At 41.4% G+C, this 13,078-nt stretch overlaps 1 pseudogene; it reads left to right on the plus strand.

The window, feature by feature from the left end:
• Positions 1–1,310: 1,310 nt before the first annotated feature.
• Positions 1,311–11,316, plus strand: LOC118017124 (annotated as a pseudogene).
• Positions 11,317–13,078: the final 1,762 nt, after the last annotated feature.

Genomic DNA, 13,078 nt, shown 5'->3' on the forward strand with positions numbered 1-13,078 from the left:
CAATCGCATGGAATCTTCCAGTTGATATTCAAAGCTGCCACAACCAACAGTGTACTACAGAATTCTATGGGGCATCATTCACACTATTGTCCTAATAGATTTGTGGATTTACTACGTTCCACTAGATGGCAGCAAAGTGTCTGGAGGAAGTGGTGGCTTTTGCTAATTTAAAGACTAACAGAGATCATTTTTTTCTTCTCCTTTTTATGCAACATTTTAGGTCCTACAGCACAAAATAACTTCCAAATACTTTGTGACTAATTTTGTCAATATGTAATATACTACTGTAATTCAAAGAACTGGCATTAACTCAATATCCAATGAAATGCCTTATCACATACTCTCCTTCTCAAAATTTTGCACCACAGTATGCGGTTCTAACACTCGATTCTAAAACATTTTTGTCCTCAGACTCCATTATACTTTTGAAGAGTATCAAGAGTCCCCAAGGGGCTTTTGTTTATATGGGATATATCTACTGATATTTCCTAGATCATATGAAAACTAATGCTCTAAAATATTTATTAATTCATTAAAAATAAAAACTCAAAATCTATTACATCTTAATATAGATAACATACCTTTAAGAAAAACAGCTAATTCCCACCCCCTCCCAAGTAGTGAGAAGAACAGCATTTTTTACAGCTTTGCACAAGTATTTCCAGCTTAATAAAGGAACTGGATTCTTTTTTTTTTTTTTTTAAGATTTTCTTTATTTGACAGAGAGAGAGAAAGAGCAAGAGAGAAAGAACGCACTCATGAGAGAGTGAGCACACAAGCAGAGGGAGCAGCAGAGGGAGAGGGAGAAGCAGACTCCCCACTGAGCAAGGAGCCCTAAGCGGGACTCGATCCCAGGACCCCAGGATCATGGCCTGAGCCAAAGGCAGATGCTTAACTGACTAAGCCACCCAGGCGCCCCAAGAACTGGATTCTTGAGACAGGGGAAGATGGCAGAGTAGGAGGACCCTAGGATTACCTCGCTCCATGAATACAACTGGGTAACTATCAAGTCATCTTAAGTATGCTAGAAATCGACCTTTAGACTGACAAAACAAACTCCACAACTAAAGGTAGAGACCACATTGAAGAAGGCAGGAAGTGCAGAGACGCAGTTTGGGAGAAACTGATTGTGGCCACTGCAGTGGGGAGGGAGCTATGGTTGCAGAGAAGGACTAGAGACAAGCTAACACACAGTGGAGGGCAACAGGAAAATGAATCCCCATAGCAATTGGCTTAGAAAGCAGGAGGGCCCAAATTTCCTGAGTTCTTCCAACCAGCCGGGCTTAAAGCCTGGAGTTCTAAAGGTCAGCATGCTTGGCTCTAAGAGAGTTCCAGAGGACACTGGGGCTGCTGTAAGAGCAAAGGCAGGTCAAACACTCTGCAGACTTACAGCTTGGGAACAGTGATCTGAAGAGCACCTGGGGCACACATGATGAGGTTAGTTCCTCATCTCAGAGCATATCACAGAGAGTCAGCGTTCATGATGAGACTCCTCCCGGAAGAAAAGAACTCACAGACACCATTTCCCATCCTGCCCCTTAGCATAAGTACAGGGCCACCTGCAGGAACCAGCACAGACACTTGCCACCTAACTTACACCAAGCCCTGCACCCCCACGCACTGGTGGAGCCATCCCTCCCAGTCACACCTGCCTCAGTCCCAGCACGGCAGGCCCTTCCCCCAGAAGACTGGCCCAAACCCATGCTCACACCTCATCTCCTAATGTGGGAGTTTTGGGACCCTCAGTTCTGGTGGCAGTGGTACAGCCCCAACAGGTCTCATTTCATAAGCAGACCAGAGCACACCTACTTGAAACTCACCACAATCAGGCCAGGGACCAAAGACTGCCCACAAGAGGCAAAGAGAGCCTCTGCAGACAACTGACCCGATAAAGCAGCCAGGACACAAAAGCAGAGTGCATGCAACACACAATGGATATACTCTCAAGAGCACCAGGCCCTAGGGAACAGGTGACATTACAATGCAGGGACCTCTTCTTCATAAAGCCATTACTCTCAAGAACAGGAGACATAGCAGACTTCCCTAACACAAAGAAACAAGCACAGAGACTTAGACAAAATGAGAAGACAAAGGAATTTGTCCCAAATGAAAGAACAGAACAAGACCACACCAGGGATCTAAGTGAAAAAGAGATCAGTAATAATGCCTAATAGAGAATTTAAAGCAACGATCATAAGGATACTCCCTGGGCTTGAGAAAAGAGTATAGGACATTAGTGAGACTATTAACACAGAGATAAGGAATAACATAGAAGAGATAAATGGCTCAATAAACAAAATGAGAAACATATTTGATAGAATAAACAGCAGGCTGGAAGAAGCAGAGGAATGAATTGGTGACCTGGAAGAAAGAGTAATAAAAGTAATCAAGCTGAATAAAAGAGAGACAAAAGAATTATGCAAAATGAGAATAGACTTAGGGAACTCAGTGACTCCATCAAACATAGTACATTTGTTATTACAGGAGTCCTAGAAGAAGAAAGAGAAAATGGGGCAGAGAATTTATTTTAAAAAATAATAGCTGAAAACTTATCTAACCTGGAAAAGGAAATAGATATGCACATGCAGGAGTCACAGAGAACCGCCAACAAAATCAACAAAAGCAGATCTACACCAAGACATATTGTAATGAAAATGGCAAAATATAGTGATAATGAAAAATATTAAAAGCAGAGAGACATGGGGCATCAGGGTGGCTCAGTCAGTTAAGCATCCAACTCTTGATTTTGGCTCAGGTCATGATGTCAGGGTCCTGGGATAGAGCCCCACATCAGGCTCCACACTCAGCATGGAGTCTGCTTTTCTGCCTCTTTCTCTCCCTCTGCCTTTCCCTGAGTGCACATGCATGCATACCCTCTCTTCTCTCTCTCTCTCAAATGAATATATAAATCTTTTTTTAAAAATAGCAGTGGGGCGCCTGGGTGACTCAGTTGGTTAAGTGTCTGCCTTCGGCTCAAGTCATGATCCCAGGGCCCTGAGATCGAGTCCTACATCAGGCTCCCTGCTCAGCAGGAGCCTGCTTCTCCCTCTCCCCCATGCTCGTGTTCTCTCTCTCACTTGCGCTCTCTCTCTCTAATAAATAAATAAGATCTTTAAATAAATAAATACAGCAGTGAGACAAAAGAAGATAGTTACCTACAAGGGAAACCCCATATGGCTATTGGCAGATTTTTCAGCAGGAACTTTCCAAGCCAGAAAGGAGTGGCATGATATACTCAAAGTGCTGAATGGGAGGGGCATCTGGCTGGCTCACTAGGTAGAGCATGCAACTCTTGATCTCAGGGTCATGAGTTTGAGTCCCACATTGGGTATAGAGATTATTTAAAAAAAAAAAAAAAAGTGAAGTGCTGAATGGTAAAAACCTGCACCTCAGAATAATCTATCCAGCAAAGCTCTCATTCAAAATAGAAGGAGAGAGAGAGTTTCCCAGACAAACAAAAACTAAAGGAGCCCTGCAAGAAATACTAAAGGGGACTCTTTGAGTGGAAAGGAAAGACCAAAAATGACAGTATGAACGTAGGAAACACAAAAGCAGTAAAAATTAATATTTCTATAAAGTATCAATCAAGGAACTCACAAAATAAAAGGATATAAAATATACCTTACACCATATACCTAAAACATAGGGAGGATCCATACTTGGATGATGATGATGATGAGATGGACCCAGAGACAGAAGAAGCTTACAAAAAGTTTGTTTGGAATCTGAGCATAAGCAAAAACAGTAAAGCTAAATTTCAACACATCAGTTTTATAAATCAGTTATGGTGATTTAGCAGAACACAGGAAAACAAGAAAATGTGTCAAACTTATACCAAATTAAGGATGTTATGTTACTAATGTATGCAACTTTAATTTTGTTTAACACTATCTGCCAAAATAAACTTTATTCCCTATAACTTAAAATGTGTGTGTGTGTGATGTGTGTATATACATACATATGTGTGTGTGTGTGTGTGTGTGTGTGTGTATATATATATATATATAATAGTTTATTATGTACAGTTAATTCCACTGTTTTGGCTGCAATAATATCAATTTTGAAAAAAAAAATCCTAAGCTTGCCTCATCACTCAAACATGGCTAGATAACTACTGGATCATTCAGAAAACCCAAGAAATTGATCTGAGGACTAAAAGAGCAAACTACACAACTAGGCAGAGAGAAGAGGCCACACTGTGGAAGGTGCAGAGACGAGATCTGGGGGAGAAAAGGATTGTGGGTGTTGCAGAGGAGAAGTAGTGGTGATCACCGAGAGAGGCATGAGAGAGAAAGCGAATACACTGGAAGAGACGGTTCCCCTTCTTGGAGCACATCTGGACGAGGTGGCATTGCCTCACCAAGGACAAAAGAGCCCACAGATGCCATTACCTTCCCCTGACTCTCAGCATAGGTGCAGAGACACCTGCTAACCTGGGTGGCTAACCTGGACACTGGCTTTTTGCTGCACTTTGCTCCAAACTCCAAGCTCTGGCGCTTTGGTGCGACTGCCCTTCTGGGACAAACCAGCACCAGCCCCAGAAGAGTGAGACCCTCCCCGAGAGCATGAGTGCAGGTATGCCACATACCAGGTCCCTCTACAGTTGAGAGTTTCAAAACTCAGCTGGCCTCCCTGGGATAGAACACAGGTGCACTGTGCTGCAGGACAGGAAGACAGCCCGAAGAGGCACAGACAGGGTGAAGGCAGGGATCTGAGGGAGGCCTGGGACACATGAGGGGAGACTGTTCACTCTTCTGTGAGGGCTTCCTGGACAGTGGTGGGCACAAACCCCTCTTCAGAGACAAGGGAGAGGGTTGGCATTATTTCCCTCCCCAGCCTCTCAGTATAAACTAACACCAGTAAGCAGCACTGCACCAACAGTGGAGGCACAGGCTGCTTACACTAAGCCCTGCCTCCTGCACTCTGCATGTGCTTCTTTACTAGGCCAAGTGTACCTGAGAACCAGAGCAGCAGGCCCCTCACCCAGAAGACCAGCCAAAGCCCCCCACATGCACCAAGTCTGCTGACCACAGAGTGCTGCAAAGCTTCAGCTCTAATGGAAAGAGCATCAGGTCTCTTTTAACAAGCAGCCCAGAGCACACCTAGTTAAAACTGACCACACTCTGGCCAAAGTGCAAACACTCCCCACTGCAGGCAAGGAGAAATTCTCCAGAGGACTGACTGGAGGAAAAGAGCAGCCAAAACACAGCAGCAGAGTACACATAGCATATACCAGAAACACTTTCTGAATCGCAAGGCCCTGGACAGTTTATGACCTTTTCTTACTAAAACCATTACTCTCAGGAGCAGGAAACATAACAGGCTTTCCTAACACAGAGAAGACAAAGACCTACACAAAAATGACAAGATGGAGGAATTCATCCCCAAAAAAGAAAAGGTCATGGCCAGGGATCTAACTGAAACAGATATAAATAACATGCATGATCCAGAATTTAAAACAACAATCGTAAGGACACTAGCTGGACTTGAGAGAAGCATAGAAGACACTAGGGAGTCCCTTACCACAGAAATAAAAGACCTAAAAACTAGTCAGGCCAAAAAAAAAAAAAATGCTATAAGTGAGATGCAAAACCAACTGAATGTAATGACCACAAGAATGGAAGAAGGGGAGGAATGAATAAGTGATATAGAAGACAAAATTACTGAAAATAATGAATATGAAAAGAGGGAAAGAAAAATATTGGATCACAAATGTAGACTTAAGGAAATCAGCAACTCCATAAAGTGTAATAACATCCATATCATAGGAGTCCCAGAAGAAGAAAAGAGGGGAAAAGGGGCAGAAGGTTTACCTGAGGAAATTATAGCTGAAAACTTCCCTAATCTGGGGAAGGAAACACATATCCATATCCAGAAAGCACAGAGAACTACCATCAAAATCAACAAAAGCAGGCCAACACCAAGACATATAGTAGTAAAATTTGCAAAATACAGAGATAAGGAAAAAATCCTAAAAGCAGCAAGGGAAAAGAAATCCCTAACTTACAAAGAAAGACAAATAAGGTTAGCAGCAGATCTCTCCACAGAAACTTGGCAAGCCAGAAGAGAGTGGCAGGATATATTCAATATACTGAATGAGAAAAATATGCAGCCAAGAATACTCTAGCCAGCAAGGCTTGTCATTCAGAATAGAAGGAGAGAAAAAGAGTTTCCCAGACAAACAAAACTAAACCAGCCCTACAAGAAATAGTAAAGGGGGGCACCTGGGTGGGGCTCAGTAGGTTAAGCATCTGCCTTCGGCTCAGTCATGATCCCAGGGTCCTGGGATCAAGTCCCGTACCAGGCTCCCTGCTCAGCGGGGAACCTGCTTCTCCCTCTGCCTCTACCCTTCCCCCCCACCCGCTCTCTCTCTCTCTCTCAAAAATGAATAAAAATTTAAAAAAGCAGTATTAAAGGGGACTCTGAGTGGGCAAGAAAGACTAAAAGAAAGACTAAAGTGAAAAAGACTAGAAAGGAACAGAGAAAATCTTTAGAAACAACTACTTAACAAGTAATACAATACACCAAATTCATACCTATCAATAATCATTCCACATTTAAATGGATAAAAAACAGGATCAGTCTATATGATGCCTACAGAAGATTAATTTTAGACCTAAAGACACCTGCAGATTGAAAGCGAGGGGATAAATGGAGAAGCATTTATCAAGCTAACGGACACCAAAAGAAAGCCGGAGTAGCCATACTTATGTCAGACAAACTAGACATTAAACCAAAGACTGTAACAAGAGATGAAGAAGGGCACTGTATCATAATAAAGGGATCTGTCCTATCCAACAAGAAGATCTAACTATTGTAAATATTTATGTGCCCAACTTGGGAGGACCCAAATACATAAAGAAGTTAATAACAAACAAAGGAACTCATTGATAATAACACAATAATAGTAGGGGACTTTACAATCAGAGAAAGACAAGTATCACATGATCTCACTGATATGAGGAATTCTTAATCTCAGGAAACAAACTGAGGGTTGCTGGAGTGGTGGGGGGTGGGAGGGATGGGGTGGCTGGGTGATGGACATTGGGGAGGGTATGTGTTATGGTGAGTGCTGTGAATTGTGTAAGACTGATGAATCACAGACCTGTACCTGATACAAATAATTCATTATATGTTAAAAAAAAAAAAAAAGAAGAAAGTAGGGAGGGAAAAATGAAGGGGGGGGGGATCGGAAGGGGAGACGAACCATGAGACTATGGACTCTGAGAAAAAAACTGAGGGTTTTAGAGGAGAGGGGGCTGGGGGGATGGGTTAGCCCGGTGATGGGTATTAAGGAGGGCACGTATTGCATGGAGCACTGGGTGTTATACGCAAACAAGGAATCATGGAACACTACATCAAAAACTAATGATGTAATGTATGGTGACTAACAGAACATAATAAAATAAAATTTAAAAAAAAGAGAAGGGGACTTTAACACCCCATTTACAGCAATGGCTATATCATCTAAGCAGAAAATCAACAAGGAAACAATGGCATTGAATGACACACTGGACCAGACGGACTTAACAGACATATTCGAAACATCTCATCCTAAAGCAGGAAAATACACATTCTTCTCGAGTGCACATGGGGCATTCTCCAGAATATTACATACTGGGTCACAAATCAGACCTCAACAAGTACAAAAAAACTGAGATTATACTGTGCACATTTTCTGACCACAATGTTATGAAACTTGAAGTCAATGACAAGAAAAAATGTGGAAAGACCACAAATACACAGAGGTTAAAGAACATCCTATGTTCTTTAAGAATGAATGGGTCAACGAGGAAATTAAAGAAGAAACTTTAAAAATAGATGGAAACAAACAGTAGTGAAAACAGGAGAGTCCAAAACCTTTGGGAGGCAGCAAAAGCAGTCATAAAAGGAAAGTATATAGCAATACAGTCCTTCCTCAAGAAGCAATAAAAATCTCAAATACACAACCTAACCTTACATCTATAGGAGCTAGAAAAAGAACAAATGGGGCACCTGGGTGGCTCAGATGGTTAAGCGTCTGCCTTCAGCTCAGGTCATGATCTCAGGGTCCTGGGTTCAAGTCCCACATCGGGCTCCCTGCTCCTTGGGAGCCTGCTTATCCCTCTGCCTCTCTCTCTCTCTGTCTGTCATGAATAAATAAATAAAATCTTTAAAAAAAAAAAAAAAAGAACAAGAACAAATGAAGCCTAAAGCCAGGAGAAGAAGGGAAATAATAAAGATTAGAGCATACATAAAAGATATAGAAACAAACAAAAACCAGTAGAACAGACCAATGAAATCAGGAGCTGGTTCTCTGAAAGAATCAATACAATTGATAACCCCCTAGCCAGTCTTACCAAAAAGAAAAGAGAAAGGTCCCAAATAGTTAAAATCATGAATGAAAAGGGAGAGATAACAACCAACAGCACAGGAATACAATTATAAGAGAATATTATGAAAAATTATATGCCAACAAATTAGGCAATCTGGAAGAAATGCATAAATTCCTAGAAACATATTAACTACCAAAACTAAAAATGGAAGAAACAGAAAACTTGAACAGACCAATAGCCAGCAAAGAAATTGAATCAGTAAACAAAAGTCTCCCAACAAACAAAACTCCAGGAGCAGATGGCTTCCCAGGGGAATTCTACCAGACATTTAAAGAAGAGTTAATACCTATTCTTCCAAAATGTTCCAAAAGACAGAAATGGAAGGAAAACTTCCAAACTCTTTCTACAAGGCCAGCATTACCCTGATTCCAAAACCAAAGACTCCACTAAAAAAGAGAATTACAGACTAATATCCCTGATGAAAATCAATATGAAAATTCTCAACAAAATACTAGCAAATCGAATCCCTTCATGAAAAGAATCATTCACCACAGTCAAGTGGGATTTATTTCTCGACTGCAAGGGTGATTCAATATTCACAAATCAATCAACATGATACACCACATGAATAAAAGAAAGGGTAAGAACCACATGATCCTTCCAATAGATGCAAAAAAAGCATTTGACAAAGTATAGCATCCATTCTTGATAAAAACCCTCAAAAAAGTAGGGATATAGGGAACATATCTCAACATCATAAAAGCCATATATAAAATGCCCAGAGCTAATATCATTCTCAATAGGGAAAAACTGAGAGCTTTTTCTCTACAGTCAGGAACAAGACAGGGATGTCCACTCTCACCACTGTTATTTAACACAGTACTGGAAGTCCTAGCCTCGCAATCAGACAGGAACAAGAAATACAAGGCATCCAAATTGGCAAGGAAGAAGTCAAACCTTCACTATTTGCAGACAACATGATATACTATGAAGAAAACCTGGAAGACTCCACCAAAAAATTGCCAGCACTGATACACAAATTCAGTAAAGTTGCAGACACAAAATCAACATACAGAAGGAAGATCCAAGATGGCAGAGGAGTAGTAGACCTTAGTTTTGTCTGGTCCCAGGAATTCAGCTAGATGGCTACCAAATCATTCTGAACACCTGTGAACTCAACCAGAGAACTAAGAAAAGAACTGCTGCAACTCTACAAATAGAAAAGCGACCACTTTCTGCAATAATGACAAGACGGAAAAACTCACCTTAAAAAAGAGAACAAGAGGCAGTACTGTCAGGGACCTAATCAGTATGGATAGAAGTAAGATGTCAGAACTAAAGTTCAAAATAACAATTATAAAGATAGTAGCTGGGCTTGAAAAAAGCAAAGAAGACACTGGAGAAGCCCTTTCTGGAGAAATAAAAGAACTAAAATCTAATCAAGTTGAAATCACAAAGGCTATTAATGAGATGCAATAAAAAATGGAGGCTCGGGGCGCCTGGGTGGCTCAGTCGTTAAGCATCTGCCTTCGGCTCAGGTCATGATCCCAGGGTCCTGGGATCGAGCCCCGCATCGGGCTCCCTGCTCTGTGGGAAGCCTGCTTCTCCCTCTCCCATTCCACCTGCTTGTATTCCCTCTCTCGCTGTGTCTCTCTCTGTCAAATAAATAATAATAAAAATATTTAAAAAAAAAAAATGGAGGCTCTAACTGCTGGGATAAATGAGGCAGAAGAAAGAATTAATGATACAGAAGACCAAATGATGGAGAATAAAGCTGAGAAAAAGAAATATAAATGGCCCCCTTCCACACGATCACACTGAGCTAGTACCCGGGCCTGGAATCGGGCCGCAACCTCAGCCTCGCCTGCCGCCTGCCACCGCCTCTGGACCATGGACCCCCGCAAGTGAGCGAGCTTCAGGCCTTCGTGAAAATGTGTAAGCAGGATCCAAGCGTCTGCACACCGAGGAAATGTGCTTCCTGTGGGAGTGGGTGGAGAGCATGGGGGGTAAAATACCACCTGCCACTCATAAAACTCTATCAGAAGACAATACGAAGGTAGAAAAAACAGTAAGAAGGTGGAGGAAAACATAAAGACAGATGAACCATCAAGTGAGGAAAGTGATCTAGAAATTGACAATGAAGGTGTGATTGAACCAGATACTGATGCCCCTCAAGAAATGGGAGATGAAAATGTAGAGATAACTGAGGAAATGATGGATCAGGCAAATGATAAAAAGTGGCTGCCACTGATGCCCTAAATGATGGTGAACTACAGAAAGCCACTGACTTGTTCACAGATGCCATCAAACTGAATCCTTGCTTGGCCATTCTGTATGCCAAGAGAGCCAGTGTCTTCATCAAATTACAGAAACCAAATGCTGCCATTTGAGACTGTGACAGAGCCATTGAAATAAATCCTGATTCAGCTCAGCCTTATAAGTGGCGAGGGAAAGCACACAGAGTTCTGGGCCATTGGGAAGAAGCAGCATATGATCTTGCCCTTGCTTGTAAACTGGATTACGATGAAGATGCTAGTGCAATGCTGAAAGAAGGGGGCCCAGAAAATTGCTGAACATCGGAGAAAGTTATGAGTGAAAACGTGAAGAGCGAGAGATCAAAGAAAGAACAGAAAGGGTTAAGAAGGCTCAGGAAGAACATAAGAGAGCCCAGAGGGAGGAAGAAGCCAGACGACAATCAGGAGCTCAGTATGGCTCTTTCCCAGGTGGCTTTCCTGGGGGAATGCCTGGTAATTTTCCTGGAGGAATGCCTGGAATGGCAGGGGGGATGCCTGGAATGGCAGGAATGCCTGGGCTCAATGAAATTCTTAGTGATCCAGGGGTTCTCGCAGCCATGCAGGATCCAGATGTTATGGTGGCCTTCCAGGATGTGGCCCAGAACCCAGCGAATATGTCAAAATATCAGAGCAATTCAAAGGTTATGAATCTCATCAGTAAATTGTCAGCCAAATTTGGAGGTCAAGCATAATGCCCTTCTGACAAATAAAGCCCTTGCTGAAGGAAAAGCAACGATCACCTAATGGATGTCGCAATAATATAAACCAGTGTACCTCTGACCTTCTCATGAAGAAAGCTGAGGTGCTGTGAAGAGAATCCCTACCCCTCTGCCCCAAATGCAGCTGAAACATTCTATAGTGGTTTGCCATTAGGGTATTCATTCAGATAATGTTTTCCTACTAGGAATTACAAACTTTAAACACTTTTTAAACCTTAAAAATATTTAAAAACATATTAAAAGGGTGTGTTAGTCCCTACATTTTTCTTTATTAATCATTTCAGTTTTTTTCCTTTGGATTAATTGGGCAAGGAAGATACTTCAGTGTGGAAGATTTATTGCTCAGTTTGAGTGAAATAAAGGTTTATTCGTGGGAGGCAAATATAACATTTAAATAGATTAAAAATATATATATAAACAACTACTGGATCATGAGGGGAGAACTCAAAACATAAGTGATAGCATAAAGCAAGACAATATTAGAATAATTGGGATCCCAGAAGAAGAGGAAGGGGAGAGAGAGAGAAGGGCAGAAGGTATACTCTAGCAAATTATAGCAGAGAACTTCCCTAACCTGGGGAAGGAAACAGGCATCCAAGTCCAGGAGGCACAGAGAACCCTCCTCAAAATCAATAAAAATAGGTCAACAACCAACATATAATGGTAAAACTTAGGAGTCTCAGAGACAAAGAGAAAATCCTTAAAGCAGCTTGGAACAAGAGGTCCATAACCTACAATGGTACAAACATTAGACTGGCAGCAGACCTATCCACAGAGACCTGGCAGGCCAGAAAGGACTGGCATGATATATTCAGGGTGCTAAATAAGAAAAATACACAGCCAAGAATACCTTATCAAGCAAGGATGTCATTCAAAATAGAATGAGAGATAAAAAACTTCCAGGACAAAGAGAAACTAAAAGAATTTGTGATCACTAAACCAACCCTGCAAGAAATATTAAAGGGGATCCTTTAAAAGAAAAGACAGCCCAAAAGTAACACAGACCAGAAAGGAATAGAGACAATTTACAGAAACAGTGACTTTCCAGGAAATACAGGGGCACTAAATTCATATCTTTCAGTAGTTACTCTGAATGTAAATGGGTTAAATGCCCCAATCAAAAGACACAGGTATCAGATTAGATAAAAAAGCAAGACCCATCGATATGCTGTCTGCAAGAGACTCATTTTGGGCCCAAAGACACCTCCAGATTGAAAGTGAGGGGGGTGGAAAACAATTTACCATGCTAATGGACATCAAAAGAAAGCTGGGGTAGCAATCCTTATATCAGACAAATTAGATTTTAAACCAAAGACTGTAATAAGAGATGAGGAAGGACACTGTATCATAATTAAAGGGTCTATCCAACAAGAAGATCTAACAATTCTAAATATTTATGCCCCTACCATGGAAGCAGCCAATTATATAAACCAATTAATAACAAAATTAAAGAAACACATTGATAATAATGCAATACTAGTAAGGGACTTTAACACCCTACTCACTGCAATGGACAGATCATCTAAGCAGAAGATCAACAAGGAAACAAGGGCTTTGAATGACACAATGGACCAGATGGACTTCACAGATACATTCAGAGCATTCCATCCTAAAGTAACTGAATACACATTCTTCTCAAGTGCACATGGAACATTCTCCAGAATAGATCACATACTGGGTCACAAATCAGGTCTCAAGCAGTACCAAAGATTGGAATCATTCCCTGCATATTTTCAGACCACAAAGCTTT

The sequence above is a fragment of the Mirounga leonina genome, unplaced genomic scaffold, assembly GCF_011800145.1.
Source record: "Mirounga leonina isolate KUSES-001 unplaced genomic scaffold, KU_Mleo_1.0 Mir_168, whole genome shotgun sequence".
Taxonomy (NCBI): Eukaryota; Metazoa; Chordata; class Mammalia; order Carnivora; family Phocidae; genus Mirounga; species Mirounga leonina.